At 43.6% G+C, this 12134-nt stretch overlaps 1 pseudogene; it reads left to right on the top strand.

The window, feature by feature from the left end:
• Positions 1 to 5872: 5872 nt before the first annotated feature.
• LOC123946460 overlaps positions 5873 to 12134 on the top strand; it is a 54546-nt pseudogene continuing 48284 nt past the window's right edge.

Below are 12134 nucleotides of genomic sequence, written 5' to 3' on the forward strand. Positions count from 1 at the left end.
AGATACAAACGTAGTGATCCAAAGGGGCACATGCACCCGAATGTTTATAGCAGCAATGTCTACAATAGCCGAACTATGGAAAGAACCTAGATGTCCATCAACAGATGAATGGATAAAGAAGATGAGGGAAACTGGAAGGGGAGATGAACCATGAGAGACTATGGACTCTGAAAAACAACCAGAGGGTTTTGAAGGAGCGGGGGGATGGGAGGTTGAGGAACCAGGTGGTGGGTAATAGGGAGGGCACATACTGCATGGAGCACTGGGTGTGATGCCAAAACAATGAACACTATTATGCTGTAAATAAACAAATTAAAAAAAAAAAGATGTGGTATATATACATAATGGAATACTATGCAGCCATCAAAAGAAATGAAATCTTGCCATTTGTGATGACGTGGATGGAACTAGAGGATATCATGCTTAGTGAAATAAGTCAATTGGAGAAAGACAACTATCATATGATCTCCCTGATATGAGGACGTGGAGATGCAACATGGGGGGTTAGGGGATAGGAGAAGAATAAATGAAACGAGATGGGATTGGGAGGGAGAAAAACCATAAGTGACTCTTAATCTCACAAAACAAACTGAGGGTTGCTGGGGGGAGGAGGGGTTGGAAGAGGGGGAGGGAGGTTACGGACATTGGGGAGGGTATGTGAGTTATGGACATTGGGGACAGTATGTGCTATGGTGAGTGCTGTGAAGTGTGTAAACCTGGTGATTCACAGACCTGTACCCCTGGGGATAAAAATACATTATATGTTTATAAAAAAATAAGAAATAAATTAAAAATTAAAAAAAAAGAAACCCCCAAGCCCACATCTATCCCGAGTCTCTCCCTTTCTCTCTGAGAGGCTCAGCTGTCCTCTGTGGTGGGTCTCCATTGCCCAGTCAGCTAAATAACCTGGTGGGTTTCAGGTGAGTTCATGGTGAAGTTTGGTAGGGTGTCTAAGATCGTGATTGGATTGTTTTCAAGCATGGCTCTGTGTAGCTGCATCTATAGGGGTTTTAGGAATTTCTTACCCATTTTTTTTTACTTACAGGTGCCAGATTAAGTGATGGGCGCTGGCATTCAGTGTCCCTCTCATTGAAAGGAAATCACCTGAGTGTGATTGTGGATGGTGAGGCAGGCTCTGTGGCTTATTCTCTGTGTGGGCAGATTGATTCAGGGGACACCTATTATTTGGGCAGTAAGTGAAAGGAATTGGCGGTGCTGGAAATCAAACTATCCTTGTCTTTCCAGCTCCTGCCTTCTAAGACAACCGGCAATTTTAAATGAAGGTTAATACTGAAGAGTGAGGTTTCTCATTCAGTTTAGTCAATGAGAATGTTGAGCAAAGACAGTAAAATTTTCTTAAGGATTTATTTACTTATTTTAGAGAGAGAGCACAAGTGGGAGTGACAGAGGGAGAGGGAGAGAGGATCCCAAGCAGAGTCCCCATTGAGTGTGGAGCCTGACATGGGGCTTGATCTCATGACCCTGAGATCATGACCTGAGCTGAAACCAAGAATAGGGTGCTTAACCTACTGTGCCACCCAGGCGCCCTGGACAAAGGCGGTAAATTATGGCCTAAAATGCAAGTCTATGGGGGCCTTGTTTTGATGTGCATTTGCTAAGATTGGTTTTGAATTTAGCACTCGTTTTCACTGCAGTCACCTGGAAAGCTTCCAGAATGCTAGGGCCTGTCCCCATCTCTAGAGATCTGCTTTCTCTGGCTCTGATGCCTGGGGAGTGGGCTCTTCAGGTGACTCTATGCAGGCCACTCTGAGACCTCTCTCTGTCTCTTACCTTTTGTGCTTCGCTGTATTTTCCGAAGGCCAGATAACTCTTAGAACCTTTTATTCAGGTGTTTTTATGCGACAGTTTCCTTGTTGCACGTGGGCTGTCTTCTCTTTGTCAGCCACTCTCCTCCCCGAGGGGCCCAGGTCCTCCAGTGTGGCCTGGGAACCACTCATGGCAGCACTACTTTCAAGCCTGTCACAGGTGCAGATGTAACCCCCCTGACTTCCTGAGCCAGAATCTGCATTTCCCCAAGATCCCCAGCTGCTCTGTTGCCCTAAGCATTCAGGAAACATTCTGTTGCCTACTATCTATGCACAAAGACACCGTTACCTGCACCAGAGCAAGAGAAGAACTTAATGGCTACTGACACTCACTCACTACCTCGTGGTGAACTTTACCAAGACAACACCAGGCCATCACCCCGACTGTAGGAGACGGTGCGTTTGCCTGTTCGGTAGAACTTTGACCAAGTCTGTCCAGGATCCTTGCAGCCAGGGAGGGGGAGCTTCTGAGAGTAACAAAGGTCCTGAGGCATCCGTGTGAAAAGTCTGAGCCACCAGAAGTTTAGGCCTGTCAGTTGTGAGACTTCCTTCTAATCGTGGCTGGAAGCCGTCCTTGCTCTTACTCCCGATTCGCATTTAATGGTTGTTTTGTTCCAAAATAAGTTTGAAGTCATGGTGAAGATAACTTGATAGCCCAACAAGAAAGTATAAAATCCTCCCTAAGAATTGACAGTAAGCCCACAAACCACGCATCAGGGTGTTTAATCTTTCAAGCCCCCTAAATCAAGCATTGCTGTGAGCATGGAGCGGAGCCAGGAGCATTAGAACATTCGATTGCTTGCTCTCCCCGCTTGCCAAATATGGTGCACCCTCTGACCCAGACAGATTTTTAAACCTTCATGCTTATGATGGATTTTAGAGCTCTGCAGAAGAACCGATTGTTCAAAACTAAATAAAGAATTTATCCAGGAGTTGTAACTTAAAACATAAAAGATTTTAAAGCACTAAAAGGGATATGAAGAAAAATCCTTGCTGTATTGTTTAATGGTGTAAAATGGAATGCTTGTTATTTTGTATTAAAAAGTTAAAAAAAATACTTTCTAAAACCACAGAGTCTTCTCTCATATTTGAGCGTCAGGCATGTTCCAAATGTGCAAGGCACAGCTACATGAGAACAGGTACCTTCCATAAATACTTACATGTTGGTGTGATATGAAGTCACTATGTAATTCATGTATGTATTTTAAAATACTACTCATGTTTCTTGAAAGAGTGTTTGTGGGCTAACCCCCTAATGTACCAATTAAACACTACAATGCTTCTAATGTCTCCCTAGGTCCTCTAAATTCTCATTCCTCCAGTTAAGGATTACCCTGCCCCCCTTTTTTACTAATCTTTGTATTGCCTTTTTATGTTTTAATCAATGTGTAGCACCATGTCAATTTCAGATGTGAGCATATGACTCAGTATTTGTATACTTTGGGAAATAATCCCACAATAACTAGTTAATACCCACCACCATACATAGTTATAATTTTTTCTTGTCAGAAAATGCTAAGGTCTACTTTCTTAGCAACTTTTTTTTTAAAATATTTTTATTTACTTATTTGACACGTAGAGAGAGAGAGATCACAAGTAGAGCAGCAGGCAGAGAGAGAGGGGGAAGCAGGCTCCCTGCAGAGCAGAGAGCCCGATGTGGGGCTCGATCCCAGGGCCCTGAGACCATGACCTGAGCCGAAGGCAGAGGCTTAACCCACTGAGCCACCCAGGCGCCCCAACTTTCTTAGCAACTTTTAAATAGACAAATTTTAAATAGATTACTTAGCTGTAATCACCATGCTGTACATTGCATCGCTATGACTTGTTTTACAACTGAAAGTTTGTAAATTTTAATGTGTTGCTTTTCTTTAGAACCTATATCCATGCAGGTGACTTCACACAGTAGTGTTATGTGTTCCCTTGCTTTTCAGTTTACAAATAGGGCATGACCGTGTGCCTTCTTCTGGGTTCTTTTTATTGTTATTGTTGTCACTGTTTTCCAGATTAGTTTTGGAGTTCCAGCCCTGTGAGTATTTATAGGTAAAGTTAATTAATTTTTACTGCCCTGTGGTTTTGATGTGTACGATACCATGTTTCACTTATTAAATCCGCCATCCCATTTTATTGTAGAGCAACAACTTGATGGTGCCCATTTTTTTGCTATTATAAAAGATGTGATAAATATCCTACATCTGCCAAGAATTGTCTTGCCAGTGACTTTAACATTTTCCTTATGTACAAACTATCAAGCTCTCCTAATATGCATCGTCAATTTAATGAAACAACCTTTGGTTGTTTCCAGCCTTTGGTCTATGAAAGGACCCTAGAGATTTGGAGGCAATGTATTGAAAAAAAGCACAATAGGCTTTTCTTACGCCTTTTCATAAAATTGTGTTGATGTGCAGAAAAGCTGTCTCATTAGTATAGTTTGCAATAACAAATAGTGTCTCTAAGATGAGCAGAATTACAAAGTTTAAACATCCCATGAGAGAGTGTAATGACTTTTCTTCATTACCGGTTTGCTATTTTTTGATTGTAATTAAAATTTGGCACCGAGGGGCAAAAATAGTGTAAGATCTTGCAATCGCAGCACACTGTCTGTAACTAATGTATAAATTCAGAATGACCTGTACGTACTGCGCTGTAAACACCCACTTGATTCCTACAGAGCAATTCCAGGTGCTGATTCAAACCAACTTATTCAACTCTCCTTTTTATACCAACATAACAGCATCTTTTTTCCTGGAGAAGGAATATACACTTTCCAAACAACCCAGCTAATGCCGTCACCAGGCTGCAGCAAACACACAAAACCAAAACACCCCAATTTACTGATGTTAAATGAGAAGATGAGCATTATTTGTTGTGAAGAAAAAGCAGGAGAGGCAGGTCTAGGACCAGTGAACATGCAGCCCCGATTTTCAGTAGATGTGCTGTGCTCAAAGCTGTAAGCACAGGGAAAGAATCCCTTGTTCAGAGCCCCTCATCTGTATGGTCCGTTGGAATCCCCAGCTCTGTTCTGGGGAAAGGCGGGTGGGGGGGGGCAGGTCATTTTCAAATTGAGTGGGAACTTTGAGACCCAAAGATGTCAATGCCAGAGATGTTTTATCCAGTCCCAAGAATGGTGTATGCCAGTGTCTCTTTAATTATGTTCTTTTTGTTTGTTTTTAAAGATTTTATTTATTTATTTGACAGAGAGAGAGATCACAAGTAGGCAGAGAGGCAGGCAGAGAGAGAGAGGAGGAAGCAGGCTCCCTGCTGAGCAGAGAGCCCAATGCAGGGCTCGATCCTAGGACCCCGAGACCATGACCCGAGCCGAAAGCAGAGGCTTTAACCCACTGAGCCACCCAGGCACCCCTAATTATGTTCTTAATGGATGTCCATTGGGACCAGAATACGCATTGTGTTAACAGAGAAATCCACTTTATCCAGCCCATGCTCGGTAGCAATATGTGGTATTCATGGCAGTCGGTGCCCCATGTTCTGAGACCCTCCTTAGCGCACTCTCCTGACAGTGGTTCAGTGGCAAGTTCCCGCTCACCATGTGGTCAGTGACTCTTTGTTGCCATGCTTTCCCATAAGGGCAGATTAGGGCATCTTCCTATTAAAGTTAGGGTGGCCATATAATTTATTGTCCAAACCAGGACACTCGAGCGAATGGAGGGGATGATCTCGATAATTATGACAGGACAGCAGGCGTAAAGGAGAGCTCTGTGGCTTTCTTTCCATGACAAAGTTCCTCTCGCAGATTCGTAGTCTTTTTACATGTGGTGTAGGTTTCCCTTTTTCCTTTTCTATTTCTCCTCAGTGTGAGCTTTGTTTGTAAATTGTTCTTCTGACAACAGTTTCACTCTACCCTACCGTACACAGAGTTCAGTGCCTGCCGGGGAGGGTAATAGGAAGCTGCTGTCCTCTGGATTCCTTTTGTGGAATCGTGGGGCTGTCCACCAGCACACACGCCCTGCAGAGTTAGGAAACACTAAATTATGCTCCGAATCTTACGAGTGTCCTTGTGTGTGTGTGAGGCCTTAGCAGACCAGGGAACAATGACGGCTGTAACGAGGTCTCACTTCATGACCCATTCTGGGGTCGTGACATCCAGTGACAATTTCTCTGTCATCTTCAGAGGTACTTAAATTTCTGACTCCTTCCATGGTGATGGATATGATCCATTGACTTAGCAGTAACTATCCCCTGTCCACTTTCACTGTCCATCCTGAATGAGGTCATGGAGGAATGACCCTCTGCCTTCTCTTACCATTGGGACTTCGGGCAATCTGTGTGGATGAACAGACACCTGGCGGTCTGGGCTTGTCTTGGGCCATGGCACTCCTTGCTTCTTGACCTTTCTCTCATAACTGGAGCAAGGAAGGACTTTGCAGTTTGACCATTCCTTCCTAATGTTCCGCTTTGAGAAAATTTTCTTTGTGACTGCTAGATTCAGTTGAGTCTTTATAGGAACACTTAGGTACTGCACTGTATTTCTTTTTTCTTTTTCTTTCTTCCCTTCTTTCTTTCTTTCTTTCTTTTTTTTTTAGAGAGAGAGAGAGTGTGTAAGTGGGGATGGGTGGGGAGGGACAGGGGGCGAGAGAGAATCTTGCCCAGCGCAGAGCCCAACACAGGGCTCAATCCCACGACTCTGAGATCATGACCTGAGTGGAAATCAAGAGTTGGACGCTCGGCTGACTGAGCCACCAGGCCCCCAGATACTGCATTGTATTTTAGATGCGTCTGAAGTTTGTGATCTGGAGAAAGGGGAAGGTTTATTGGCTGGACGTTTCTGATCCTGTATCTTAACATTCTCAGTCCCTAAGCACTGTCAGTAGAACTCGCCTATAAAGACACAAAGATACACCAGGTGTCTTCCAAATACATCCAACCTTCCAGAAATTCTTTTACAAACGGAAATGCACATATTTTCACATAAAACAAGGAAAAAGGAAAGGGAAACGGGACAGTTTGTCCATTCTTTGTGATGTAACATCACACTTGAAGTATCACCTTCTCCATGAGGCTAATTTATGGGGTTTCATTGTGCCCAACAGTGAGTTTAACCGGATGCAGGCCTTGGCTGGTTTTGGGGTATATTTGTTAGGAATGCAAAGCCTCAGTCACTGAAGGAAGAGGAGAGATGGACCATGTGCATCTTGTGGAAATTCTTAGGTTCAAGCTTGTGGCTGTTGGGCGGGAATGAGAGGAGGCTACATCTTCAGTCCCTGCCCTTTGAAGGTGCACCAGAAACCCTCACGACAAAAGTTCAGAGAGAGGAGAATGAAAAACATTTAAGCACAATGAGTAAAATCTTTATGAAATTACTGATTCCAGGGGCACCTGGGTGGCATAGTTCAATGTCTGATGCCTGATGTTGGCTCAGGGAATGATCTCAAGGTCATGAGATCTGGCCCCACGTTGGGCTCTTGGCTTGAGTCTCCCACACTTTGTCCCTCCTCCCCTCATGGTGTCACTGTCTCTCTCTCTGTCTTTTTCTCACATTAAATAAATAAATCTTTCTAAAAAAATTACTGATTCCATTTTATTTAAAAATTAAGAGACTTATAAAATAACCTCAAACCCCACTGTAAATATTACCAAAAACTTCCTTAATATTTAAATGCTTGGAAAATTATTTTTTAATGTTTTTTTAGAAATATGAATAGTTATGACTCTGTATCTAACAAATTAATAGAAAACATCCTCCTGGAAATGATGTCAATGAGACAATTGTATAAGGTGCAGAATTAATAAAATAGGTGAGTTTCTCAGGAATCACAAAATTTATTTCACAATTTCCTGGAATTAAAAGAATATTAAATTATTAAAAAATGTTGTGCTTCTATTGCTTTTGCATCTGAAGGCAAAATACCCAATTAAGTGAATGCTTTGAGATTTTATCCAATGTGGCTACAGGTAGTTTCCCCAGGAAGCTGGCTCTCTGCTTGGGATACTTGTGTGTATGGTGGTTTAGTGAGGTTAATTCTCAGGAACGACACACGCTGGGGGGAAGAGAGCAGCTGGGATGAGCAGAGACAAGGCGAGGTGTGATGCCGTTGCCATAGAAACCTCAAGGGAGCTCTGAAGAAGTATTGCCCCTCAGGGACGTCCCAGTTGAGGCTGTGGGTCACTGACCCATCCATTGCATCTGTAGGCACTGGCCATCCCTGGGGAGGGTACCACCCATGAGACCCAGCTCCCTACAGCCAGGGCAGTTCCTAGGAAGAACCTCAGCCTCAGTCTCCAAAATGAGGGGTATGTGTGAAATGGAGACGAAGCTGTGTCTGTAGATTTCTCCGCATGATGGCCTTTTACCAAAGCATTTTCAGTGAGTGTGTTTATCTTTTCCTGTTCCCTGGGAATCTGGCGGCGTTCACATCAAAGGACCTGTGATTGCTTTGAGGGCAGCTCCGCAGACTTAGGTTCTGCGGAGGGTGGGAGAGCACGCGCCAGCCTGTTGACCCCACAAGGGGAAGGAGGCAGCTCTGAATGCGGATTGGCTTTGACTTTGATTTCAAAGCTATGGCCTTGCTCATCATGGTTATAAGAACCTTGTCTTCGTGGGAAACCCAGGGGGGTACAATAAAACCACCACCTGCGCATTGTGGTTTGTAATGGTAGAAGATAACCTGAGGCGAATTCAAATTTTTAAGGGTGTTTTGGAGCAAAAACTGATCCAATCACACAACACCAAAGTAGAAGTGATCAGGAGTGTTCTGTGGACAGGAGCCGGGGAAGGGCTCCTGGAGAAAAGGGGCTGCAGCAAGGAGAGGAATTACTGATTGGCTCCAGCTGAAAGCGGGGGTGGCTGTCTGGGGTCAGCTGTCCGTAGGTTCCGGTTTCCGAGCCTTGACAAGCCACACGAAGCCACATAGAAATCAAACTCTTTTATAGCCTCAGACTCTGGTTTGCTGTCCTAGGCCACTAAAGCATTAGTGAGTCACCACTGTCTGATGGCTTCTCTCCTTCATTAATTTAACAGTAATTTATATAAGGACCTACTTAGCCAGAGTGACTCCATCTTGGTCAAAAGCCATTTTGTTGTTTGTGCAGTAAAACTTAAACTGACCCTGGGGCGCCTGGGTGGCTCAGTGGGTTAAGCCGCTGCCTTTGGCTCGGGTCATGATCTCAGGGTCCTGGGATCGAGTCCCACATTGGGCTCTCTGCTCAGCGGAGAGCCTGCTTCCCTTCCTCTCTCTCTGCCTGCCTCTCTTGTGATTTCTCTCTGTCAAATAAATGAATAAAATCCTAAAAAAAATCCTAAAAAAAAAAAAAACTTAAACTGACCCTGCCTCCCTCCCCCTAGAGAAACTTACTTAGAAGCAAGTCTGGGAAACCAGTAAAATACGGTCAACTAGTTCCTAATAATAGAGCCCAGAATACAAGGACGAGTCATCCAGTTCCTGTTAATAGAGTCCAGAATATAAGGACGAGTCGGGCCAGGTGGAGACATTCAATCAGCAAGAAACACACATACTTTTTTCCTAACCACCAAAGAATGTAAACCCCGCTGTTTGGGTGCCAACCTTGAGCACCAATTCTGACCAGAGTAATAGGTTAGGTCAAACAGCTAATATAGGCTAAATTGTAATTCAATTGGCCACCTGCGTGTGGCCTAACATGACTACAATCTCATTGGCCACCTATGTGTGGCCAGACTTTGGCTCTATAAAGGGTAGTCTGTAAGATGGGGAGGGGTCGCTTTCTTCGGAGGCGGCCCTGACTGGTCTGTCAGTCACTTCTTAAGCCTGTAAGCTGGGGGTGGTCGCTCTCTTTGGAGGCGGCCCTGGACGGTCAGTCTGACTTCTAATGCTTGGCAGAGAATAAAGCTTTGCAAAACTTTAACTTTGTTTCAGTCTCGTTCCCCTAGCCAATCAGTCTGACTTCTAATACTTGTAGTAAAATAAAGCTTTAAATAACTTTCACTTTGTCTCAGTCTCATTTCATTTAATAATGGACCTAACAATTTACAGCAAGCCAATTAGTGAATGCAGCAGAACTTGTAAAAATTTACTATTATTAAAAACAGTCCAAGCCCGTGTCTTTTTCATGGGGTACTCCAGGATGCTAACTTTTTTCCATTATTCTCAAGGCTGTATCATTGAGATACTTGTTAATTATGTGTGTGTGTGTTACAAGGTGTTTGACTAAAATGCCTCTTTCAGAAACGGTTGGAAACATAAGTCATTTACATTGTCGTTAGATGTCTCTGTTTACGGTCAAACCTTGTTTTAACTGTATTGTGCTTGCACATGCACGCCCAAAGAAGGAATCTCACATACATAATTATTTCTCAAGCATTTTAAATTCTGTAGGTCCTAGTAGGCCTGTGATTTTTTCTTTCTGATTCTGTTATACCATGGCCTTTACTTCATATGGTTTAATATCATGCTGAAAGGACTGATTTCTCCGGGTGGTTTCAAAAGAGAAATCAAACTCAGCTTAGAGGAAATGGGCCTTGACTCTACTGGTAGACTCTACCTTCAGGTCGTCTGTCGATGAGCCTGGCTCAAGTTGTTATTTCTGTGCTTTACCAAAACCAGTAGTGTCTGTTCTCAGCCGTCCATGAGGAAGCGTAATCCTCAGGTGTCTGCGAGCAGGAGGTGGCAAACTTGCCCGTACAGAATACTGACGGCTGTTTGGGTCATGACTGTTGACTTTCTCCTTTGTGCGCCTCCGTGTTTATTCAGGCTGTCCTGACAGCAGCTCTGGCCCTGGATGCGAAGGTCCCCTGGCCGGGTATCAGGGCTGCCTGAGGCTCATCTCTGTTGGCGACCAGGCAGTGGACCCCATCACGGTACAGCAGGGATCACTGGGGACTTTCCATGATCTCCAGATAGACACCTGCGGCCTCACTGACAGGTAAAGCCATCCCAGGTCATTTCGGCTTTCCTGATTTCAATTTTTGTGTAGTGGGTTAAGACCAAATGGGCCACTGAGGGAGAGCACCTCCTTCTAGCCCCTTCTCTCTTCCTGATAGCCAACCCGTATGGAAAACTATAATTAACTGAAAATTAGAAAATGACCCTGTTTAATTTCAAACAGTTGTTCCTTTCAAATGGTGTTTTCTTCGAAGACGCACTGTCGTGAGTTTTCCTTGCATATGTCCCCAAGCCACTTAGTTTTTACAGAATCCTGTTCATGGTGCTGTAATTGTTGATGAGTATAAATACTGATGAGTAAAAATGCTTCTAAAAATTCTTTCACAGCACAAAACAGATTAGAATATTCTAGAGAGATGATGAATCTTTGAGAACCAGGAAGTTAAAAGCCACATGTGGTCAGCAGGATTCATCCAATGCTCCCTTCTCTATGTGGAAAATGAAAAGTAACTCTTCCTCCTCGATGGTCTCGGCCTTGAGGATTCCTAGTTGCACAAACACAATGAGGAATGGAAGGAACCCAGTTACCAACACTGAGCACAGTACCGGTCAGTGAGGACATAGTGGGGGAATGGGTGCAAGAGGACAAAGTCACAAACTTCCTGCTCTAAAGTAAGTGTGGAGATGTAGTGAGCAGCACACTGACTACAGTGAATACTGATCTTGAAATTCCTTGTCACAAGAAAGAAATTTTTGTGGCTGTGGGTGGTGCTGGATGTTAGTGAGATTTACTGTGGTGATCATGTCACAAGACACACAAATATTGACTCACTCTATTGCACACCTGAAACTAATATAATGTTATAAGTCAATTATACCTCAATTAAAAAAAAAAAAAAGAAGGAAAGAAAACCCCCAAAACCGTAGGATGTTAAAATCGTGAAGCCTTGCAACTTTATTCAAACTCTCTTGTTTGTCATGCTCTTGAACTTTCAGGTTTTCTAGCTAAAAGGGATGGCTTAGCTTGATGACATTAAATTTTTTCTGTGCCTGTTATGTCTGCCCTTCCTGAAGCAGGACTGCCTTACGTTCCTGTTGAATAAACGAGCATACTCCAGACACCCTCCCACATCCGTGCGTGGCCAACTTCTTCCAAGTTCACGCTGTGCAAGGTGTTTTGTGCAGTAAATCTGTTCCCAGTTTAACGACACTAGTTGGAATCCCATGCCGTGTCCAATAAAGTACAAGTTGTGTTGCAATTTGGCAGTGTGTTAGAAAACCGTAAGTTCCAATAACCTGAAATATTAACTCATAAGAACTTGCTTTCCTTAATGCAGAATGTTCATGGGTATACTTTATATTCTGTTCATTTGTAGGGGCAAAAGGAGATTCAAAGAATTAGGCAAAAACTCTGAATCCTAATTCTCAGATTATGAAATGTCTGCTGGCATAGAAACTGGCTTCATCTTTAAGTTATACCTTCCGCCAGCTCTGG

The sequence above is a fragment of the Meles meles genome, chromosome 7 (assembly GCF_922984935.1).
Source record: "Meles meles chromosome 7, mMelMel3.1 paternal haplotype, whole genome shotgun sequence".
Taxonomy (NCBI): Eukaryota; Metazoa; Chordata; class Mammalia; order Carnivora; family Mustelidae; genus Meles; species Meles meles.